This window comes from Bufo bufo, chromosome 2, assembly GCF_905171765.1.
Source record: "Bufo bufo chromosome 2, aBufBuf1.1, whole genome shotgun sequence".
Lineage (NCBI taxonomy): Eukaryota > Metazoa > Chordata > Amphibia > Anura > Bufonidae > Bufo > Bufo bufo.
The window spans coordinates 318,953,885-318,977,340 of NC_053390.1; positions in this window are offsets into that span (position 1 = coordinate 318,953,885).

Genomic DNA, 23,456 nt, shown 5'->3' on the forward strand with positions numbered 1-23,456 from the left:
ACTAGAGATGAGCAAACTTCTTGCAATTTACTTTGTGTAAATTAGGTAAATTTTTCAAAAAGTTTGCTTCCGACCCAAATTGAAGTTGCTCCAATTGCCCTGAATATTGGTATACAACACCCTCTAACCTTTCAAGAACTGAGATTTTTATTTTTACTTTTGCTCTTTCTCCCCTCCCTTTTAAGCCCTTGTACACAATGACAGCAATAGCAAATAATGTAAGAGTGACACTGACATATATAGCTATGGGTAAATGCATGGCTGACGGTGTTAACAAACTGTGTGTATAAAAACACACTCCGCCATCACATGTGCTATGCTTTTTCATATTTGAAAGCTTCAAAAAATTCTACAATATCAGGGTAAGATGGCGTTCAAACACACAGTGTTCTGGGGAATAAAGTGTTTGTTGGGATCAAGCATCCCAAAAATATTCCTCATTAGGGGAAGATGCTTGCAGCTGTGTACACACACATGTTAATATCAAAAGAAACAGTGACTTGTTCTGCACAAGCATCAAAAAATTATACCATAATAGGGGCAGAGTGCCTACCTGTACTTATATATGAACATATGTTAATTGTGAAAAGAAAGAGTGGCTTGCTCTACAGATACATTTCAAATATATGCCATAACAGGGGCACAATAATTGCCTGTATTTATACCCACACAATTGTTAATTGTCTGAAGAAATAGTGTCTTGTTATGAAATGTGGCATATAAAAATATTGCTGCATCATACTGAATAGTGTTGAGCGAAGCGAAGCATTCAAAGTGGAATTCGGTCTGAAGTTTAGGAAAACTTTGATTTGCAACAAATCCGAATTTCCTCGTGCTTCGTGGTAAGTGGTAATTAATCAGTTTTTCCTAAAATGGTGGCTTCATGTGTTAAAAAATGAAAGTAAAAAGCCCGGGAATGCGAGATCACCCATAATGTCATGCAGCCAGCCAATCCACAGGTAGCCATCCTCTATAATGTCATAGCCCTATAAAACCCTAATCCTACATGGTCTCCGCCATATCCTATTAGCTGAGCATAGGGAGAAATGTGACAAGAGCTCATTCACTAGAGACAATGGTGCTGCAAAGCATTATAAAAAGAATATTGGAGAGGGAGAGTTCAGGGACAGCACAGGGAGACTGCAGGGATAGTGCAGGGAGACTACAAGGAGAGTGTATCACTGTGTGCATCATGTTCTAGTGGACCAACATTCAATCCATTGTTTTAGTGATACAGTTAGTTTGCCTCAGATTTAAAGGCAGGTGTAATATACCACATGTGCATCACGTTCTAAAGCACTGACATTCAGAGTTAAAGGGGTTCTCCGGGCTTTTAATATTGATGAACAATCCTCAGGATAGGTCATCAGTAGGAATGAGTGAACCCGAACTACAAAGTTTGGGTTTGTAACGAACTTTGCGAGTTTGGGTACCTGGACCCGAACCCGGACTTTTTCACTGAAGTCCAGGTTCGGAGTTCGGGAGATTTATGAATGACTTTATTTTTCATTATAACATGGAGATAGAATGCAAAAGGGAAACCTTTAGAGGCATTCCATTTTGCATTCCATCATAATATAAGTCTATGGAAGCATAACGGATCAGTTATGCTGCCCATAGACTTGTATTATGACGGAATGCAAAACTGAATGCCTCTTAAAAGCTTCTGTTTTTGCATTCGTCATAATAGTAGTCTATGGGAATAATGATGAATCCGTTATGGTCCCATAGACCTCTATTATGACAGAATGCAAAATGTAATGCCTTTAAAGATGTCCCTTTTGCATTAGGTCTTAAAGGGTTTCTGTCACCAGAATTATCCCTATTAAACTGGCTGTCATTAGCGATGTGCTAATGTCAGCAGAATCTAACTCTGCTATTCTTGTGTTTATTCATGCCCCCGTTACTGCACAAGTCAGACTTTTATAACATGAAAATTTGCCTCTAAGAGCATTGCTCCTACTCCTAGAGTCTCCATTCTCCCACCTCATTACATGCCCAGACAGTCTTGATTGACAGGGGCAGGGCAGCATTCCTTTCCTCCTGCCAGCCCTGTGTGCTGTGTAAATGGCACAGCGCAGGTAGAGATGTCCCAAACTATTTGCCGGCGAACAGTTCCCGGCGAACATCGCTTGTTCGCGTTCGCCACGGCGGGCGAACATATGCGATGTTCGGTCCGCCCCCTATTCATCATCATTGAGCAAACTTTGACCCTGTACCTCACAGTCAGCAGACACATTCCAGCCAATCAGCAGCATACCCTCCCTCCCAGACCCTTCCACCTCCTGGACAGCATCCATTTTAGATTCATTCGGAAGCTGCAGTCTTAGTGAAAGGAGGGACAGTGTAGCTGCTGCTGATTTAATAGGGAAATCGATAGCTAGGCTAGTGTATTCAGTGTCCACTCCAGTCCTGAAAGACTCATCTGATCTCTGCTGTAAGGACAGCGTCCTGACAGCACCCCAAAAAGCCCTTTTTAGGGCTAGTACATCATTTTCCTTTTTTTTTTCCTCTGTAATCTAACTGCAGTTGCCTGCCAGCGTGTGTGTCAGGCACACAGCGTATACTGTGCCCACTTGCCCAGTGCCACCACATCTGGTGTCACAGTAGCTTGCATTTAAAAAAAACAAAAACTTTTTTGACTGTATTATAATTGCAGTTAGTTGCCTGCAAGCGTGTGTGTTAGGCCTACAGTGTGTACTGTGCCAACTATTGCAAGTGCACAGTGCCACCAGTGCCACTCATATCTGGTGTCACAGTAGATTACATAAAAAAAAAAAAAACTTTTTGGACTGTAATATAATTTCAGTTACTTGCCTGCAAGCGTGTGTGTTAGGCCTACAGTTTGTACTGTGGCAACTACTGCCAGTGGAGAGTGCCACTCATATCTGGTGTCACACTAGATTACATTTAAAAAAAAAAACTTCAAAAAAACTTAAAAAAAACTTTTTGGACTGTAATATAATTTCAGTTACTTGCCTGCAAGCGTTTGTGTTAGGCCTACAATGCGTACTGTGCCAACTACTGCCAGTGCACAGTGCCACTAATATCTGGTGTCACAGTAGCTTGCACTCATAGTACAACTAAACTAATTTAAAAAAATAACAGGCAGAGGCAGGCCACCCCGCAGGGGCCGTCGTGGTCGTGGTGCTATGATTCCCTTTGGCCCTAGAATAATGCCCAGTGTTCAGAGGCCACGTACCCTGAACTCGAAAAGTTCTGAGGACATAGTTGACTGGCTAACACAGGACACCCAATCTTCTACAGCTTCCGCTCGGAACCTTGACGCACCATCCTCCTCCAGCTCAGCTTCGGGCACCTCTCAAGTTACCACTCGCCCGCCTGCCGCCACCACCAACACTAGCACCACAGCTGCTTCACTTGATCTGTCAGAGGAGTTATTTACACATCAGTTGGAAGAAATGAGTGATGCGCAACCATTATTGCCAGAGAATGTAGATAACAGGGATATGTCTCAGTCAGGCAGCATTACACACATGGACGTACGGTGTGATGATGATGATGATGTTGTATCCGCTGCTGCTTACTTTGCTGAGTTGTCAGATACAAGTGAAGCGGTTGATGATGACGATGTGTCCGTGGATGTCACGTGGGTGCACGCTCGAAGAGAAGAAGAACAGGGGGAAAGTTCAGATGGGGAGACAGAGAGGAGGAGGAGACAAGTTGGAAGCAGGGGGAGGTCGTCGCAAGGAGCTAGTGGCACAGTCAGACAGCATGTATCGGCACCTGGGGTCAGCCAGACAGCACACCAATCAACGCATGCTGTTGCCACCACCAGAATGCCGTCATTGCAAAGCTCAGCAGTGTGGCATTTATTTTGTGTGTCCGCCTCTAATAACAGCGATGCCATTTGCAACCTGTGCCAAAAGAAACTGAGTCGTGGAAAATCCAACACCCACCTAGGTACAACTGCTTTGCGAAGGCACATAATCTCACATCACAAACTCCTATGGGATTAACACATGATGACGAGTACAAGCAGCACATAAGCTCAAAGCCACCATCCTCCTCCTGGTCCAGCATCTTCAGCCACGTCAACCACTGCTGTCCTCCTTGCCCCCTCTCAACCTTCCGCCACTCCGTCTCTCGCCTTGAGCAGTTCCTGCTCATCTGCCCACAGTCAGGTGTCTGTCAAGGAAATGTTTGAGCGTAAGAAGCCAATGTCACAGAGTTACCCCCTTGCCCGGCATCTGACAGCTGGCTTGTCGGAACTCTTAGCCCGCCAGCTTTTACCATACAAGCTGGTGGAGTCTGAGGCGTTCAAAAAATTTGTAGCTATTGGGACACCGCAGTGGAAGGTACCCGGCCGAATTTTTTTTTCACAAAAGGCAATCCCCAACCTGTACTCTATTGTGGAAAAGGAAGTCATGGATGTCTGGCACACAGTTTTGGGGCAAGGGTCCATCTGACCACTGATACCTGGTCTGCAAAGCACGGTATGGGCAGGTATATCACCTACACTGCTCATTGAGTAAACCTGCTGATGGCTGCCAAGCATGGAATGCCGGGCTCTGCAGAGGAGTTGGTGACACCGCCATGACTTGCAGGCAGGCCTGCTGCACCTCCTCTACTCCTCCTACTCCATCCTCTTCGATAACCTCCTCGGCTGAGTTCTCTTCTGCTGCGGCGTCTTGCTCCACATCAACTGCACCCCCCCAGCTCCCCAGGGGCTATTCCACATCCCGGATACAACAGTGTCACGCCGTCTTGGGGTTGACTTGCCTGAAAGCAGAGAGTCACACCGGACCAGCACTCCTGTCTGCCCTGAACGCATAGGTGGATCAGTGGCTGACTCTGCACCAACTGGAGATCGGCAAAGTAGTGTGTGACAACGGAAGAAATTTGTTGGCGGCATTGAATTTGGGCAAGTTGACACATGTGCCGTGCATGGCTGATGTGTTGAATCTGATTGTACAACGCTTTGTGCATAAGTACCCAGGCTTACAGGACATCCTCAAGCTGGCCAGGAAGGTGTGTGGCCATTTCAGGCGTTCCTACACGGCCATGGCGCACTTTTCAGATATTCAGCGGCGAAACAACATGCCAGTGAGGCGCTTGATTTGCGACAGCCCTACACATTGGAATTCAACACTCCTAATGTTCAACCGCCTGCTCCAACAAGAAAAAGCCGTCAACGAGTATTTGTATAACTGGCGTGCTAGGACAGCCTCTGCGGAGCTGGGAATTTTTTTGCCACGTTACTGGACGATCATGCGCAATGCCTGTAGGCTCTTGCATCCTTTTGAGGAGGTGACAAACCTAGTCAGTCGCACTGAAGGCACCATCAGCGACATCATCCCATTTGTTTTCTTCCTGGAGTGTGCGCTGCGAAGAGTGCTGGATCAGGCCGTAGATGAGCATGAAGAGGAAGAGGAAGAGTTGTGGTCACCATCACCACCAGAAACAGCCTTATCAGCATCGCTTGCTGGACCTGCGGCAACGCTGGAAGAGGAGTCTGAGGAAGAGGAGTCAGAGGAGGAATGTGGCTTTGAGGAGAAGGAAGACTAACCACAGCAGGCATCCCAGGGTGCTCGTTGTCACCTATCTGGTACCCGTGGTGTTGTACGTGGCTGGGGGGGAAGAACAGACCTTCAGTGAGATCAGTGAGGACGAGGAACGGGACATGAGTAGCTCGGCATCCAACCTTGTGCAAATGGGGTCTTTCATGCTGTCGTGCCTGTTGAGGGACCCTCGTATCAAAAGGCTGAAGGAGAACGACCTGTACTGGGTGGCCACGCTACTAGACCCCCGGTATAAGCAGAAAGTGCCTGAAATGTTACCGAATTACCGGAAGTCGGAAAGGATGCAGCAGTTCCAAAATAAATTAAAAAGTATGCTTTACACAGCGTATAAGGGTGATGTCACAGCACAATGGGAATCTAACAGGGAAAGAGGTGAAAGTAATCCTCCTCCTACCACGACCACGCCGGCAAGGACAGGACGCTTTACAGATGTGTTGTTGATGGAGGACATGCAGAGCTTTTTAAGTCCTACGCATCGCCACAGCCCTTTGGGGTCCACCCTCAGAGAACGACTCGACCGACAGGTAGCAGACTACCTCGCCTTAACTGCAGATATCGACTCTCTGAGGAGCGATGAAACCCTTGACTACTGGGTGTGCAGGCTTGACCTGTGGCCTGAGCTATCCCAATTTGCGATAGAACTTCTGGCCTGCCCCGCTTCAAGTGTCCTGTCAGAAAGGACCTTCAGTGCAGCAGGAGGTATTGTCACTGAGAAGAGAAGTCGCCTAGGTGAAAAAAGTCTAGATTATCTCACCTTTATTAAGATGAATGAGGCATGGATCCCGAAGGGACTGACAGTGGGCGATACATTTGACTAAAAAAAGGCCTAATGAGATGAGCTGCCTTGGGCTAAAAATGGTCCACACGCTGCTGTATTTTATCTCTGCATGCCGGATGACTTGCGTGACTTATCCGCCACCAACTAGGGTTCAAGTCGCAATGTTTTAGTGCACTTTCTGCCTGGAAAACATCAATTTTTCTGGCCGCTGCTACAGCAGCGGCTGCAACAATACCTGGTTTTTCAGGCATGTGTACATGCCTAATTTTTCTGGCCTCTGGTGCTGCACTGTGGCTGCAAAAATAAAACAAAAAAAAAAGGCACATACATGTGTCAATTCCCCTTTGTGATCGTTACCTTGTTGTTGTGAAGGGGCTTGCGTATCACAATGAAGCGACCACCTCTATGAGTGTGTTGGCAATGGCAATGTTGGCACACCCCAGATGATATGGTCATTGCTTCATTGTGAACAGACCAAAAGCGATAGGCTGGATAATTTTGCATAGAAAAAAACATTCATTTTCTTTGTGATCATCTAAGGTGATCATTAAAGCCTACTAGGCCAACAATGGGCCCACACTGCAGAATCATTGTTTTCTGGGTCACTTAACTGTCACTGAACTACCTCAGCACGACCATAGGCTTTGAAAAACCGCCATCGCCTGGAATCTCCCAAACGTGCGCACGAGCACAGTCATCACTACACCAAGATTGACGCATAGAGGAATACAATTTATGTCATGAGTGTGTCAACTATTGACAACTCTTTGCGGTTGTCTAAAATCTATTCCATACACGTCCCCTGATAGGGGACTTAACAGGGATTAAACTGATAGGAATAGTACTACTTAACACACCACTCATATCTGGTGGCACAGTACATTACACGGCGCACGTGCAGTGCCCCAAATTGGAAGTAGGAGGACCAACCAAGCATCTTTGTCCATCTCCCGGTTCCTAAAATCTATTCCATAGACCGGCCCCTGATAGGGGACGTAACAGGGATTAAACTGATAGGAATAGTACTACTTAACACACCACTCATATCTGGTGGCACAGTACATTGCAAGGCGTACGCGCAGTGCCCCAAATTGGAAGTAGCAGTACCAACCAAGCATCTTTTTCCATCTCCCGGTTCCTAAAATCTATTCCATACACGTCCCCTGATAGGGGACGTAACAGGGATTAAACTGATAGGAATAGTACTACTTAACCGCCTCGCGACCGCCTAATGCAGGGATGCGTCCTGCGAGCGGCAGGGTTATTTCACGTAGACGCATCGGCTCGTCATCTCGCGAGACGCGAGACTACGCGCATAGCCGGCCCGCGCATGCGCAGTGCGGGCCGGAAAAAGTTACAGGAGGAGTTTGTCACCAGCCTGCCAGCCAATGATCATCGCTGGCAGGTTGGTGATTTTCAAAAAATCGAATCACAAGCCATTTAACACATTATATTTATAAATATAATGTGTTAAATGGCTTCTGTACTCTCTGCTGGCTCCTTTTCGTCGTTTGGTCCCAGCAGAGAGCACACATCACTGTGAGTTCACCAAACACTATACATTTAGCCGCAGATGACCCCCCCATCACCCCAATTAACCCCTTGATCACCCCTGTCAATCACTAGTGAAAGGGAAAAAAGTGTTTAGTGTAAACTGTCACTTTTTTTTTTTTTTTACCAGTATTGACTGTTAGGTTTAGATTAGTTTAGGCCCCTTTGGTAGTTAGCTTCAGTTAGCGCCCAGCCCACCGCACCGCAGTCACTGATTCGCTGATTAGCGTATGGCTAATCAGCATTGGTACTTTTATAGTATCTGTAAGTGATCAGAATTAGTGTCACCTTAGCTCGCCCTCCACCGAAAACGCAGTGTTTGCCCGATCAGGCCTGATCGGTCGCCCACACGTGCGTTCACCCATGCCCGCCCCGCTGCAGTGACAAAAATTTGTATTTTTTTGTTTATCACTGCACATTCACTACACAAGCGCTGCGGCGATAAAAAAAATCAGTTTTGATATTTTTTATCAATCGCAGCGACTTCCTGTCGCTAGCCTCCCATTTGTAAGACAGGCTTGCTTTTTTTCTTGGGTAGTCTCAGGGAATACCCCCTAAATTTAGTTGACCAAATGGAGAGCAAGGGGTATTCTTCTGAAGAGGCCTACAGGCTTCTGACCCAGTCGGATGAGGAATAGGAACCCTCATCTGACGAATCCAGCGGGTCAGAATACAAACCTGTAGAAAGCAGTGGCAGTCTGACCCAAAGTTTGGACGATGAGGTTGAGGTCCCTGATACAACCAGGCGTACCCGGCCCTATGTTGCTAGACCACAGGTTGCGTAGGATCTGCTTCAAGGGCAGCAGAGTGGGGCTGGCGCTGTCGGATTACGTGGTGAGGCATACATCAACAGCGCAGCCCATCCTGGACCTAGTACCAGCACTGCCGTAGAACATGGTGAAGTGGCGAGCACCAGAAGGGCAGTTCAACCTGGTACGGTGGCACGTGCAGTAGTTTCCCTGTCGCAGCCACTGCACAGACAGGCCCGTAGAGCCCCTAGAGTCCCTGAGGTGCTGGCAAACCCTGATTGGCAGCCCCCATCTTCAGCCGCACCAGTAGTTCCCCCTTTCACCGCCCAGTCTGGAGTTCGGGTTGAGACAGCTCAGATCGGATCGGCACAGTTTTTTTTTTAGCTGTTCTTCACTGCGGAGCTCTTAGACTTAGTCGTGGCAGAAAAAAAAGGTATGCCACTCAATTTATAGCCGCCAACCCGGGAAGCTTTTATGCCCGACAAAAAAGCATGAATTGCGGTCATATTGATCCACAAACCCAATTCATCACATGCCCATGTTCTCTGCTGCTATGTCCAGTGACACTATTTGAGACCATCCTGCGTTTCCTATACTTTAGTGATAACAGCACCTCTCGTCCCAGAGGCCACCCAGCTTTTGACCGGCTCCACAAAATTCGGCCCCTCATAGACCACTTTAACGCCAAATTTGCAGATTTGTATACCCCTGAGCAAAACATCTGCATAGACGAGTCCCTGATACATTTTACCGGGTGCCTTGGTTTCAAACAATACATCCCAAGCAAGCGCGCCCGGTATGGGGTCAAATTGTATAAGCTCTGTGAAAGGGCCACAGGCTATACGCACAAATTTCGTGTCTATGAGGGTAAAGATCAGACCCTGGAGCCTGTCGGTTGCCCTGACTACCTGGGGAGCAGTGGGAAGACAGTCTGGGACTTGGTGTCACCCTTATTTGGCAAGGGGTACCACCTTTATGTGGACAATTTCTAAACAAGTGTGCCCCTCTTCAGGCATTTGTTTCTAGAACAGATTGGCTGCTGTGGCACCACGCAATCTAGTCACCGGGGCTTCCACCAACGGCTCGTTACCACCCGTCTTGCAAGGGGGGAGAGGGCTGCCTTGTGTAACGAAGAACTGCTTGCGGTGAAATGGAGAGACAAGATACCTAATTCAATTGGCTATGTACAATAGTTTTGTTCTCTACAGTAAGGCTGGGAGAACAAGATACTTCCTCAAATTTCAGGAAGAGATCATCGAGAATCTCCTGTATCCAGGAGGTTCCGTGGCCCCAACCAACAGTGTAGTGAGCCGTCTACATGAGCGACATTTCCCCAATGTCGTTGCTGGTACCTCAACCCAAGCGCCACCCCGAAAAAAATGTTGTGTCTGTAGCAGGAGTGGAATAAGGCGTGACACCCGCTATTTCTGTCCTGACTGCCCTGACCACCCTGCCCTATGCTTAGGGGAGTGTTTCCGGAAGTACCACACACAGGTACACTATTAGTATAGGGATTGCATGACAAAGGACAGGCACACAGGGGTCTTAGGGCCCTTTCACACAGAGCTGCTGCAAACCTCTCCTTTCACCTGGGACAAAGTGCATAATGTACTTCGCCACATCTCTGGGCGATTTGCGCTTTGCACATTGTCCCATGGGGAAGGAGAGGTTTGTCCTATAAAGGTAAAAAATAAATATAAAAAAAGAAAATCACAGGTAAGCAAAAAAGTTAATGTTCCAAAAGTTCAATAAAGTTTATAAAAGTTAATGTTCTGTTTCAAATGTTATATAAAGTTAATGTTAATAAATTTATTGCGTTGCGGCCTGTTTTTTTTTTGTTTTTTTTACGTTCTAGGTGGACCAACCGATGAACCAGCTGCAGCACTGATGTGCATTCTGACAGAAGCATTGCGCTGCTGTCAGATTACATAAAAGTCGTTGTATGCGACGCTGCAAGACTAGATTTCTCCTCTGCAGTAAAAAAGATACGTTTGCCGAGGCTTATGAGCTGAGGGGTGGTGTTCATATGCTTTGGCAAACATTTAAAAAATAAAAAATAAAAAATTCCGGCAATGATTTATTCCGTCCATATTCTGAGCAGGGCACCGGTGGCCGTGCCCCTTCCACTATTGTAGGGGTTACAGTGGTCATCAGCCTTAGGTACGCGGGCATGTCTCGATCCACCATTTGGATCTGGACATGTGCTTAGCAGCATAGGGAGAGCTTTTAGGGTCTGACAGGGGTCACCCTTTATCCTCCCTAGTTTGGGTCCGGTCAGTAGCTTATTCACTGTGTATGCTCTTGTTGCTCACATACAGACGTGACATTATAATCCACCATAACCGTCATTTTTGACATGGATCCGCTTTCTAACCTGGTTGACCGTATGCAGGGTCTTTCTTTGGAGGTAGCGGATCTCCGTCAATCTATGACTCAGCTTCATGCATTGGGCTATGCTCCGGCCCATGGAGTCTGTTGCGAGCCAAAGGTCTCACTTCCGGAAAAGTTCTCCGGGGGCAGTGAGAATTTTGTTCGCTTCAGAGAGGCATGCAAACTCCATTTTTGCTTGTGTCCCCATTCCTCTGGTAATGAGGAGCAGAGGGTGAGGATTGTCATCTCCCTGCTCAGGGGTAATGCTCAGACTTGGGCTTTTTCGCTGCCATCGGGGGATCCCTCCCTTCGATCCGTGGAAAGATTTTTTGTGGCCCTGGGGCAGATATATGATGACCCGGATCGTGTTGCTCTGGCTAAATCCAACTTACGTTTTTTATGCCAGAACAAACTGTCTGCGGAGCTTTATTGTTCTGAATTTCGGAGATGGGCAGCTGATTCAGGTTGGAATGATGCTGCACTCCGGAGTCAGTTCTGTCATGGTCTCTCAGAGAGATTGAAAGATGCGTTTGCTTTCCATGAGAGACCAACGTCCTTAGAGTCTGCCATGTCATTGGCGGTACGCCTTGACAGGCGTCTAAGAGAAAGAAACAAGACCTCTCTGTCCAGCCATTGTCAGTCTAGGGGCAGTGGTGCGGACTCATTCAGTGTGCAGGGGCCTCATCCTGTCTCGGTCCCCTCTGAGGAGGAGCCCATGCAGCTAGGTCGACTTGCCCCTGATAAAGGAGGATTTAATCCTCAGAGAATGGTGTGTTTTTGTTGTGGGGGCATAGGTCTTTTGGCAAATGTTTGTCCGTCTAGGAAATTCATGAACTGTACTAAGAGTGATAATAAGAGAAAAACCTCAAAAGGTAAATCATCAAACTCTGCTTCATCTGCTACTTTGGGCAAAGTTGATGTAGGAATTGATGCTTTTCCTCTGACCTGCAGTTCCCGTTTTCTCCTTTCTGCCAAGATGGCGCTAGAGAGCGAAGTCATTTCTTGTGAAATTTTTGTCGATAGTGGAGCGGCCGTCAATCTTATTGACACTCAATTTGTAGCCATGCATGGTTTTCAGGTTTGCACATTAGAAAAGGATATACCTGTTTTTGCTATTGACTCTGCTCCACTCTCACAGAGATCCCTGAAGGGCATTGTTCACAATATCCGGTTAGCTGTAGGTGACACTCATGTGGAGGATATTTCTTTTTTTGTCCTTAACGGATTGCCTTCTCCTCTAGTTTTGGGGTTACCCTGGCTCACTAGACATAACCCCACTATTGATTGGCAAGGAAGGCAAATAAATGAGTGGAGTGAGTTTTGTAGAGAGAATTGTCTCACAGGGACTTTGGCAGAGGTGTCTACTAAAACTGTGCCATCATTTCTCTCTGATTTCTCAGACGTGTTTTCCGAGAGCGGTGTTCAGGAGCTACCTCCTCACCGGGAGTTTGACTGTCCCATTAACCTCATTCCCGGCGCCAAGCTGCCAAAAGCACGCCTCTACAATCTCTTACAACCGAAAAGAATCGCAATGCGAACCTATATCTCTGAGAGTCTCGATAAGGGGCATATTCGTCCCTCAAAATCACCTGTTGCCGCAGTTTTTTTTTTTGTTAAAAAAAAAGATGGCTCTCTGAGACCTTGCCTAGATTTTAGGGAGCTGAACCGTATCACGATTCGCGATCCCTATCCCCTTCCTCTGATCCCGGACCTCTTCAACCAAATTGTTGGGGCCAAGGTTTTTTCCAAATTGGATTTGAGAGGCGCGTACAACCTAGTCAGGGTCAGAGAGGGGGATGAATGGAAAACGGCATTTAATACCCCTAACGGGCATTTCGAGAATCTCGTTATGCCTTTCGGCCTGATGAATGCTCCGGCCGTCTTTCAGCATTTTGTTAACAGTATTTTCCACCATTTAATGGGGAAATTTGTATTGGTGTATATTGATGATATTTAGATTTTTTCCGCTGATGTTCAGACCCATCAGGATCATCTTTTTCAGGTTCTGCAGATTCTGCGGGAAAATAAATTGTACGCCAAGCTGGAGAAATGTGTTTTTATGGTATCAGAGATTCAATTTCTGGGTTTTCTCCTCTCTGCTTCTGGTTTTCGCATGGATCCGGAGAAGGTCCGTGCTGTGCTTAAGTGGGAGCTTCCTGAGAATCAGAAGGCTTTGATGCGCTTTCTGGGTTTTGCGAACTATTACAGAAAGTTCATTTTGAATTATTCCTCTGTTGTCAAACCCCTCACTGACATGACAAAAAAGGGGGCGGATTTTTCCTCTTGGTCGGAGGAGGCGCTTGCAGCTTTTTCTAAGATTAAAGAGAGTTTTGCGTCTGCTCCCATCTTGGTGCATCCCGATGTTCCCTTACCTTTAATTGTTGAGGTGGATGCTTCCGAGGTGGGTGTGGGTGCGGTATTGTCCCAGGGCCCTTCTCCTGCCAAATGGCGACCCTGTGCCTTTTTCTCTAAAAAACTCTCCCCGGCAGAGAAAAACTATGATGTGGGAGATAGGGAGTTGTTGGCCATCAAGTTGGCTTTCGAGGAATGGCGCCATTGGTTGGAGGGGGGCAGGCACCCTATCACCGTTTTTACCGACCATAAGAATCTGGCATACTTGGAGTCGGCCAAGCGTATGAATCCGAGACAGGCCAGATGGTCTCTGTTCTTCTCCAGATTCAATTTTGTCATTACATTCCGCCCTGGGATCAAAAATGTGAAGGCTGATGCTCTCTTTCGCTGTTTTCCGGGAGGAGGAAACTCCGAGGACCCGGGTCCCATTTTGGCGGAGGGGGTAGTTGTTTCTGCTCTGTATTCTGATTTGGAGGCCGAGGTCCAGGCTGCCCAGACTGAGGCACCTGCCCGTTGTCCTTCTGGGAAGTTGTTTGTGACTCCTGAGTTACGTCACAAACTCTTCAAGGAGCATCATGATACTGTTCTTGCTGGTCACCCCGGGAGTAGAGCCACGGTAGATCTCATTGCTTGGAGATTTTGGTGGCCGGCTCTTCGTAAGTCGGTGGAGGGTTTTGTGGCTGCTTGTGAGACGTGCGCTCGCGTGAAGGTCCCTCGTTCACGGCCTTCAGGTCCCCTTCTCCCGTTACCCATACCTTCCCGTCCTTGGACACACCTGTCCATGGACTTTATCACGGATCTTCTTCGTTCCTCAGGGAAGTCGGTGATCCTGGTGGTGGTGGACCGTTTTAGCAAGATGGCTCATTTCGTACCCTTCCCTGGTTTACCCAATGCTAAAACGTTGGCGCAAGCTTTTGTCGACCATATTCTTAAATTGCATGGCATTCCCTCTGATATTGTTTCCGATAGAGGCACGCAGTTTGTGTCCAGATTCTGGAAGGCTTTCTGTTCTCGCCTGGGGTTCGGCTGTCCTTCTCTTCTGCTTTTCACCCGCAGTCGAATGGTCAGACTGAACGCGTCAATCAGAATCTGGAGACATATTTGCGCTGTTTTGTGGCAGAGAACCAGGAGGATTGGTGTTCATTTCTCCCTCTGGCTGAGTTTGCTCTGAACAACCGTCGTCAGGAATCTTCTGATAAGTCACCATTCTTTGGTGCTTATGGGTTCCATCCGCAGTTTGGGACATTCTCGGGAGGGGCTCCTTCTGGTTTGCCTGAGGAGGAGAGATTTTCCTCATCTTTGTCTACCATTTGGCAAAAGATTCAGAGTAATCTTAGAAAGATGAGTGAGAAATATAAGCGTGTGGCTGATAAGAGACATGTGCCTGGTCCGGACCTGAATGTGGGTGATCTGGTGTGGTTGTCTACAAGAAATATTAAACTGAAGGTTCCCTCCTGGAAATTGGGTCCCAAGTTTATTGGGCCTTATAAAATCTTGTCAGTCGTCAATCCTGTTGCCTTCCGTCTTGATCTTCCACGGGTTTGGAAGATACATAATGTATTTCACAGATCTCTCTTAAAACCATATGTCCAGCCCACGGTACCCTCCTATTTGCCTCCTCCTTCGATTTTGGTTGATGGCAATCTGGAGTTTGAGGTTTCCAGAATTGTGGACTCTCGCATTGTCCGTGGTTCTCTTCAGTACCTCGTTCATTGGAAGGGTTATGGTCCTGAGGAGAGGATGTGGGCCCCGGTGTCGGACATTAAAGCCACTCGCCTCATCAGGGCATTTCATAGGGCTCATCCTGAGAAGGTGGGTCCTGGGTGTCCGGAGTCCACCCGTAGAGGGGGGGGTACTGTCACTACCAGAGCTTTGAGACGTTCTCACAGCTCTGTTTCTCCACCCCTGTGATGATGTCACTACTAGAGCTTGGAGGAGTTCCCTCTGCTCTGTTTCTCCGCCCCTGTGTTGAGGTCTTTACTTCCACCCAGCTGTCCCTCCTGTGTTTGATTTCTCTGCCTTTAAATCACCCCTCCTCCTTTGTGGGGTGTGGATTATACTTTTCATTTGAGCTGCATCTCTCGCTTGAGTATTTTCACTTGTATTTTATCTTTCTATGGACCTGAGTTCTGCTGAAGCAAATACTTCGGATAGTGTCTGCTGACTTTGGATCTGTCTTCACTGCTGCTGCAGCTCCTTCAACTGAAGAAGCTGCAGCAGCAGTGAAGACAGATCCAAAGTCAGCAGACACTATCTGCAGACATTGTGTGTTTCTGTTTGTTTTATGACTGGATCTGAGGTGACCCCGGTTTCGTCCATATTCTGAGCAGGGCACCGGTGGCCGTGCCCGTTCCACTATTGTAGGGGTTACAGTGGTCATCAGCCTTAGGTACGCGGGCATGTCTCGATCCACTATTTGGATCTGGACATGTGCTTAGCAGCACAGGGAGAGCTTTTAGGGTCTGACAGGGGTCACCCTTTATCTTCCCTAGTTTGGGTCCGGTCAGTAGCTTATTCACTGTGTATGCTCTTGTTGCTCACATACAGACGTGACAATATGCAAATGAGCCTCTATGAGCAACATTTGAGGCTCTGCTCTCTCTGTAACTGATGAGCCCTCTGCACTGTGATTGACAGGACCAGGCAGTATAAATGTGATCATGCCTAGTCCTGACTTCTCCTTAAGTCAATCAAAGTGCAGAGGGTGCAGCAGATGCCGAGAGAGCAGAGCCTCTAGGTGTAACAGCAACACCCCCTTTGCTCCTAAAGGCTCATTTGCATATATTAAAACTTCATTTTTCTCAGCAATGTGGACACATATGTACATAGGACCAACACAGATGCCTTCAGCTGCCAAGAGCACATGTAACAGGTCAATGTAAACAATGGCTTGGATGCAGGCAGCAGTTTTGCTGAGCTTCGTCACTGGAAGTAGGGTTCCTACCCCGTCAAATGTAGATTAAAAAAACTCCAGTGACGTTATACTTGATTAGTGAATTTTAATCGTTATGCGGCTTAGATCTAGTTCTAAGTCGCATAACGATTAAAATTCACTAATCAAGTATAACGTCACTGGAGTTTTTTATCTACATGTAACAGGTCAGTCAGCTTAATAGGAACAAATCTACTGACATGCCCTTTAAAGACATGACTATAGGTATGGCTAGTGTTGCCCTAGTCACTTGTCGTAATACAATCCCATTATGCACTTTCCATTTGTACTTTCCCACTGCTTATGGCAAAATTCACAAGGGTCACTTTGCTGCTGTGGCCAAGCATCAAAGGGATATACCTGCAGATTACAAATGCTGTCCCATGGCCTGAAATGGGGTAATGTAAACCAGCTCATGTCACCGTCCTGATCCCCTGCTACTGTAATTCCGAGAGTATCACTATGCTCCATTTCCTGTTCTAGTTACAGCATGAAATGGTTGGGAATGCCATTCAATCATTGTCTGGCGGCAGTGCTGACCATTTCAGTCAGCGATTGGCTGAGCCATGTTTAAAGCCATTTTCTGCTGTGTTGAAAGCAGGATTTTCTGCTCAGTGGGGACCTGGGGGATGAGCAAGGTATATATAAGCTGGGTTATTGTTTTTTCACCATTTGTACTGTGACCTTCTGCATGGAGGAGTATTTTAATGTAGTGGACTACTCCTTTAATTATTAATGACTACATTCACATTTACAATTTTACATAATGCCTTAAAGAGTTTGTTCCATCGCAATAGGACTAACCCACAGTATATGTAGGTCTGAGGTGACTGGATTTATGGAGTTACTCTGTTTGCGTAGCTCCCATTCACTGCTATGGGAGTTACAGAAACAGAACCGTTCTACCATTAAGGAAACTCCAGCACCCCTGATGACTCTTGTCGGTTTTTCCCATTGTGGCCATGAAAAGACTGATAAGGGACAAACCCTTTAACACAAAAGATTCTCCATCTCCAGAAAACACTAAAAATATAAATACTCATTTTTTTTTATGTCAAATCAGAAATTGTATTTGTATTTAAATGTTTCTATTCTCCTTCATTTTCTAAAAGTCACTACTTGACATGAATGCTTTATATTTACCTTATGGCTTGTCATCCGGAGCAGCCTAATGGAGAGCAAGATCTGTATATGTTACCCCTATATTCCCTGTCTTCAAGGAAATAGGAGTGCTGTAAGAATATGGTATTCCTACATATACAAGCTCTGTATATTGTTTGTTAAAATAAAAAGGGGGTCTGACAGCAGTTTTGACACTGCAAAACTGATGACAGTGATAAGTAAAGTCACGGACAGTTGGTAAAATATGCAGTTTATAGTATTAGCAGAAACACTGTGAAAATATTTTTTTATTTCAGAGTATACTTTTCTTGCAATTGCCTAGGAAACAGTCACTCATACCTAAGAGCTCTTGGCCGACAGCTGTACCACAGTCCCTCTCTACTCTGAGTGACAGCTGCAGAAGTCTCCTGTTGGAACACTACAGCCATCACTCACTGCAGGGGCATGGATTGTGAAGCAGCTTACGGCAGACAGTCAAGGACACTTCAGCATGAGGGACTATACTGGGGCATCCTGGATTAAAAGATTAAAAGTATTTTTTATATTTTTTTTCTTCATGGCACTGCTTTTAATAAAAGCTATCCATAGCCCCTACCTAGTGCTGTCAGCAGTTTTGTAAGGAATCATTTGAGAATGCTCATTGACTGAAGTTTGTTTCTAAGGAGACAGACCTCTATATGGGACAATGTACTTAAAGAGACGTGTCACCACAAAATGCTGTGTAATTTGCAAACAGCATGTTATACAGCAGGAGGAGCTCAGCACAATGATATATAGTTTTATAGGAAATTATTCAGGAAATATGTAATTTATACATTTAAAGAGGTATTCCGATTTTAATAATTGCATTTCTTTCTTTGGAGAATAGGATGTTAAACAATTTTCTAATATAGACTATTTTAAATGCTCTTCAGAGAGCTTCATTATATCCACACAGTATCCTGTCTCTAAAGAAAAAAAAATGGTATAGCCCATTTTAGTCCTTTAAAATGCATCCAAAGGATAGCTGGATAGGACAAAACATGCTGGCAGTTATGTAATCCTGGCTTTCAGTTAACTGCTATACTACAGGTATATGGTAGCGCATTAAGCAGATCTGTGTGTATACTGTTTGTTTTTCTTTTATACTAAACTTATTTAACAACACGACATGACATCTCAAGACAGGTAGCCTTTTGACAAATCATCTTTAGAAATACAGACATTTTACAAATCACTTAGAGACAAGCCAGTTTACAGATCATTTGGAGATAGGCAGCCATTTTATAGATCACCTAGAGATGGCGAGCCATTTTACAAATCATGTGGAAACAGGCAGCCATTTAACACATCACCTAGAGACAAACAGCCAATTTAAAAATCAGGCAGCCATTGTAAAAATCACATAGACACATGCAGCCATTTTACAAATCACCTAGAGATGGGCAGCCAATTTACAAATAACTTAGTGACAGGCAACCATTTTACAAACCACCTAGAAAGAGGCAGCCATTTTTAGAAATCACCTAGAAAGAGGCAGCTATTTACAAATCACCTAGAGATGGGCGGCTATTTGACAAATCACCTAGAGATGGGTATCATTCTAAAATTCCCCTAGTGACAGGCAGCAATTTTACAAATCACCTAGAAATAGGCAGCCATTTTACTGATCACCTGGACATAGACAGCCATTTTAAAAATCACCTATGATTTTCTATTGTATAAACAAATAATTAAAAACTAAAATATCCCTTTAAATTTTCCCTTTTCTGAGCCCAGCACCCATGTGGTCTATTTTTATCAGTGATTGATAGCATCCTCTGTGTAAGTGTGTATATACAGATAGCTGTCAGTCACTGATAGTTGTACACAGGGGAGGTGTTATCAGTGATTGATAGCATTCTCTATGGAAGTGTGTATATACAGATAGCAGTCAGTCACTGATAGTTGTACACAGGGGAGGTGTTATCACTGATTGATAGCATTCTCCGTGTAAATGTGTATCGATAGATAGCTGTCAGTCACTGATAGTTGTACACAGTTCTCCTGCTTTATAACATGCTGCCTGCAGATTTCTTTGTATTTTGTTTTGACAGGTTCATGTTAAATGTTAAGGGGGTGTCCAGAGTCTGTACAGTCTGCCATAATTTAAGTTAGAATGCAAACAAATGGAATTTATTAAAATTAGATTTACAAACCGGATTCCAAAAAAGTTGGGACACTAAACAAATTGTGAATAAAAACTGAATGCAATGATGTGGAGATGGCAAATGTCAATATTTTATTTGTAATGGAACGTAGATGACAGATCAAACGTTTAATCCGAGTAAATGTATCATTTTAAAGGAAAAATACGTTGATTCCAATTTTCACTGTGTCAACAAATCCCCAAAAAGTTGGGACAAGTAGCAATAAGAGGCTGGAAAAAGTAAATTTGAGCATAACGAAGAGCTGGAAGACCAATTAACACTAATTAGGTCAATTGGCAACATGATTGGGTATAAAAAGAGCTTCTCAGAGTGGCAGTGTCTCTCAGAAGCCAAGATGGGTAGAGGATCACCAATTCCCACAATGTTGCGCAGAAAGATAGTGGAGCAATATCAGAAAGGTGTTACCCAGCGAAAAATTGCAAAGACTTTGCATCTATCATCATCAACTGTGCATAACATCATCCGAAGATTCAAAGAATCTGGAACAATCTCTGTGCGTAAGGGTCAAGGCCGTAAAACCATACTGGATGCCCGTGATCTCCGGGCCCTTAAGTGACACTGCACCACAAACAGGAATGCTACTGTAAGGGTAATCACAGAATGGGCTCAGGAATACTTCCAGAAACCATTGTCAGTGAACACAATCCACCGTGCCATCCGCCGTTGCCAGCTGAAACTCTACAGTGCAAAGAAGAAGCCATTTCTAAGCAAGATCCACAAGCTCAGGCGTTTTCACTAGGCCAGGGATCATTTAAAATGGAGTGTGGCAAAATGGAAGACTGTTCTGTGGTCAGACGAGTCACGATTCGAAGTTCTTTTTGGAAATCTGGGACGCCATGTCATCCGGACCAAAGAGGACAAGGACAACCCAAGTTGTTATCAGCGCTCAGTTCAGAAGCCTGCATCTCTGATGGTATGGGGTTGCATGAGTGCGTGTGGCATGGGCAGCTTGCATGTCTGGAAAGGCACCATCAATGCAGAAAAATATATTCAGGTTCTAGAACAACATATGCTCCCATCCAGACATCATCTCTTTCAGGGAAGACCCTGCATTTTTCAACAAGATAATGCCAGACCACATTCTGCATCAATCACAACATCATGGCTGCGTAGGAGAAGGATCCGGGTACTGAAATGGCCAGTCTGCAGTCCAGATCTTTCACCTATAGAGAACATTTGGCGCATCATAAAGAGGAAGGTGCAACAAAGAAGGCCCAAGACGATTGAACAGTTAGAGGCCTGTATTAGACAAGAATGGGAGAGCATTGCTATTTCTAAACTTGAGAAACTGGTCTCCTCGGTCCCCAGACGTCTGTTGAGTGTTGTAAGAAGAAGGGGAGATGCCACACAGTGGTGAAAATGGCCTTGTCCCAACTTTTTGGGGATTTGTTGACACCATGAAATTCTGATTCAACATATTTTTCCCTTAAAATAGTACATTTTCTCAGTTTAAACTTTTGTTCTGTGATTTATGTTCTATTCTGAATAAAATATTAGAAGTTGGCCCCTCCACATCATTGCATTCAGTTTTTATTCACGATTTGTATAGTGTCCCAACTTTTTTGGAATCCGGTTTGTACATGCAGTGGAAATAATGTTTTCTACAGCTTGCACTAAAGTTGCGGATCTCTACCATGGAAATCCCAGTCTGTATGTAACACGTGGTTATTTGTCATGGATTTGCTGTTGATGTGTATAAAGTATAGTGCAGACCTAGTTGCAGAATTTCCGGATTGCACAGCAAAAATCTGCAATATTTTCAAAACAGATACTGTATGGCATGCTGCATATTTTAAAATCTGTAATTTGTCTCAGTTCACTTATATTTTGCTACATGTTGTTGTGGAATTTTGGTGTGCATGCATCTATGAGAGCAGTGCGGTAATTTGTAGCATATTTCATGCCTATTAACCTAGACACATAGCAAGTACAAGCAAGTCTAGTCTTTCAAACTGTGACAAGTCATCTGACCCAAAGAGAGAGTCAAAAAGGGCCACCCCATGAATGCACATCCAACCATAAAGGATATAAAAATATATATAAAGTTTATTGGACACAACAACACACACGCATTAAAAAATTGTATACAACATAGAACAAAGTGCGGTATACAATAGAATATATGAAACCGACACACACAGGTCCACTGAGCTATCGCATATGAATGTATGCGTTATCAACCAGCATATAAAACAATACAATAAGACACATATAGCAAATGTAAGGTAAGGTAAGACCACTAAAATTGAAGATACAGATAGACCAACATAAGGTCAAATATCAAGAGCCAAAACCTACATATCCAGCTGGTGCAGTGGACCTGGAAACATGACAAGCACCCAACGAGTGTCGCCGGAGCAATCCGGCTTCCTCAGGGGTAAAGGACTGTGTGTTAGGGCGTCAGTTAATATAAGATATTAGATGAGGTATAATTACGTTCACCTGTGCAGCAGAAACTGTGGTCAGTGTGTGTACATCTCAGGCTCCAGTCAGAGTAGGAAACCGGAAGTGTGGGTCACATGATCGGCTGGTGGAACGCATGGTGGAACGCATATGCGCTCCACCAGCCAAAAACACAGCCACATAACAGATGGGGACACAGTGGGTACAGACAATTAGATCATAGGACAAAACTAAGTAAAATGAGGCTGTTTATAGCCGCAAAGGCAATGCCAGACAGGCTGGAAAGTAAGCCGAGCGATATTGCCAAACCGGATGTGAATGATCACATGACCGGAAGTGAGGTGCCGCTGTGGAATGCATGGTGGAACGCATAGTGCGCTCCACTGTGAATAGTGGAGCGCACGATGCGCCCAGCACACGCACAGAGGCACGGCAGTATACTGAGGGGGACCAGGAAGGATAGGGGTGGTCTGATGGTAATAATGGGAGGCAGAACGGAGCATTTTCTGCATACATCCGGGGCAGGCAGTGTTGTGCCCAATAAAAGGGCACAGTTGAACAGTGTACCGAGTTTGTCAGTCTGTTGAATACCAACTCACTCAACATCTCACTCACCTATAAGATCTCGGACACTATTGCTGACTTTCTGGATTTGCGATTGAAACTGGATGAACAGGGCATTCGCACATCACTTTTCCGTAAGGAAACTGCAACAAATAGCCTGTTACATTTTAACAGTTTCCACCCAGTCCATCTGCGGAGAGGGATTCCAAAGGGCCAGTTCCTAAGACTACGCCGTAACTGTACCACCACCCCTGACTTCAGTGAGGCCTCCATTGATTTGACCAACAGATTCAGAGCACGTGGCTACCCGAAGAAAGTCATATCAGGGGCCTTTGAAAGGGCGAAGACAACTGACCGTCTGGAACTGTTGAAATCCAAACCTAAACCCCGGAATACCCAGGTCCATCTTATCACCAAATACAATAACCAATGGCGTGACTTGTACACAATACTAAATGCACATTGGCATCTTTTATTGGCGGATCCCAAGCTGAGCGACCATGTAAACCCAACTCCGAAGATCATTGCACGCAGAGCCCCAAATCTACGGGATAAATTGGTACGTAGCCATTTCCAGAGGCCCACACAGGGGTTGGGGAGGGGTGTCAGACTGCGCGGGACATACCCATGCGGAAATTGTAATATCTGCCAATACATGATTTGTGTTGATTCCTTCTCTACCTGCAGGCTTCCGGCGGTGATATCATTGAATCATTACATCAACTGTCGTACAAGAAATGTAATATACGCACTTATTTGTGAGTGTGGGAAGTTATATGTGGGTCAGACTGGCCAGGAAGTACGGAAACGTATTCAACAACATCTATCAAACATCGCCTTGGCCCGACGGGATAGGACCCAGGCAAAGAAACTATTAACCTCAGTCGCTGCACACTTCCTGGA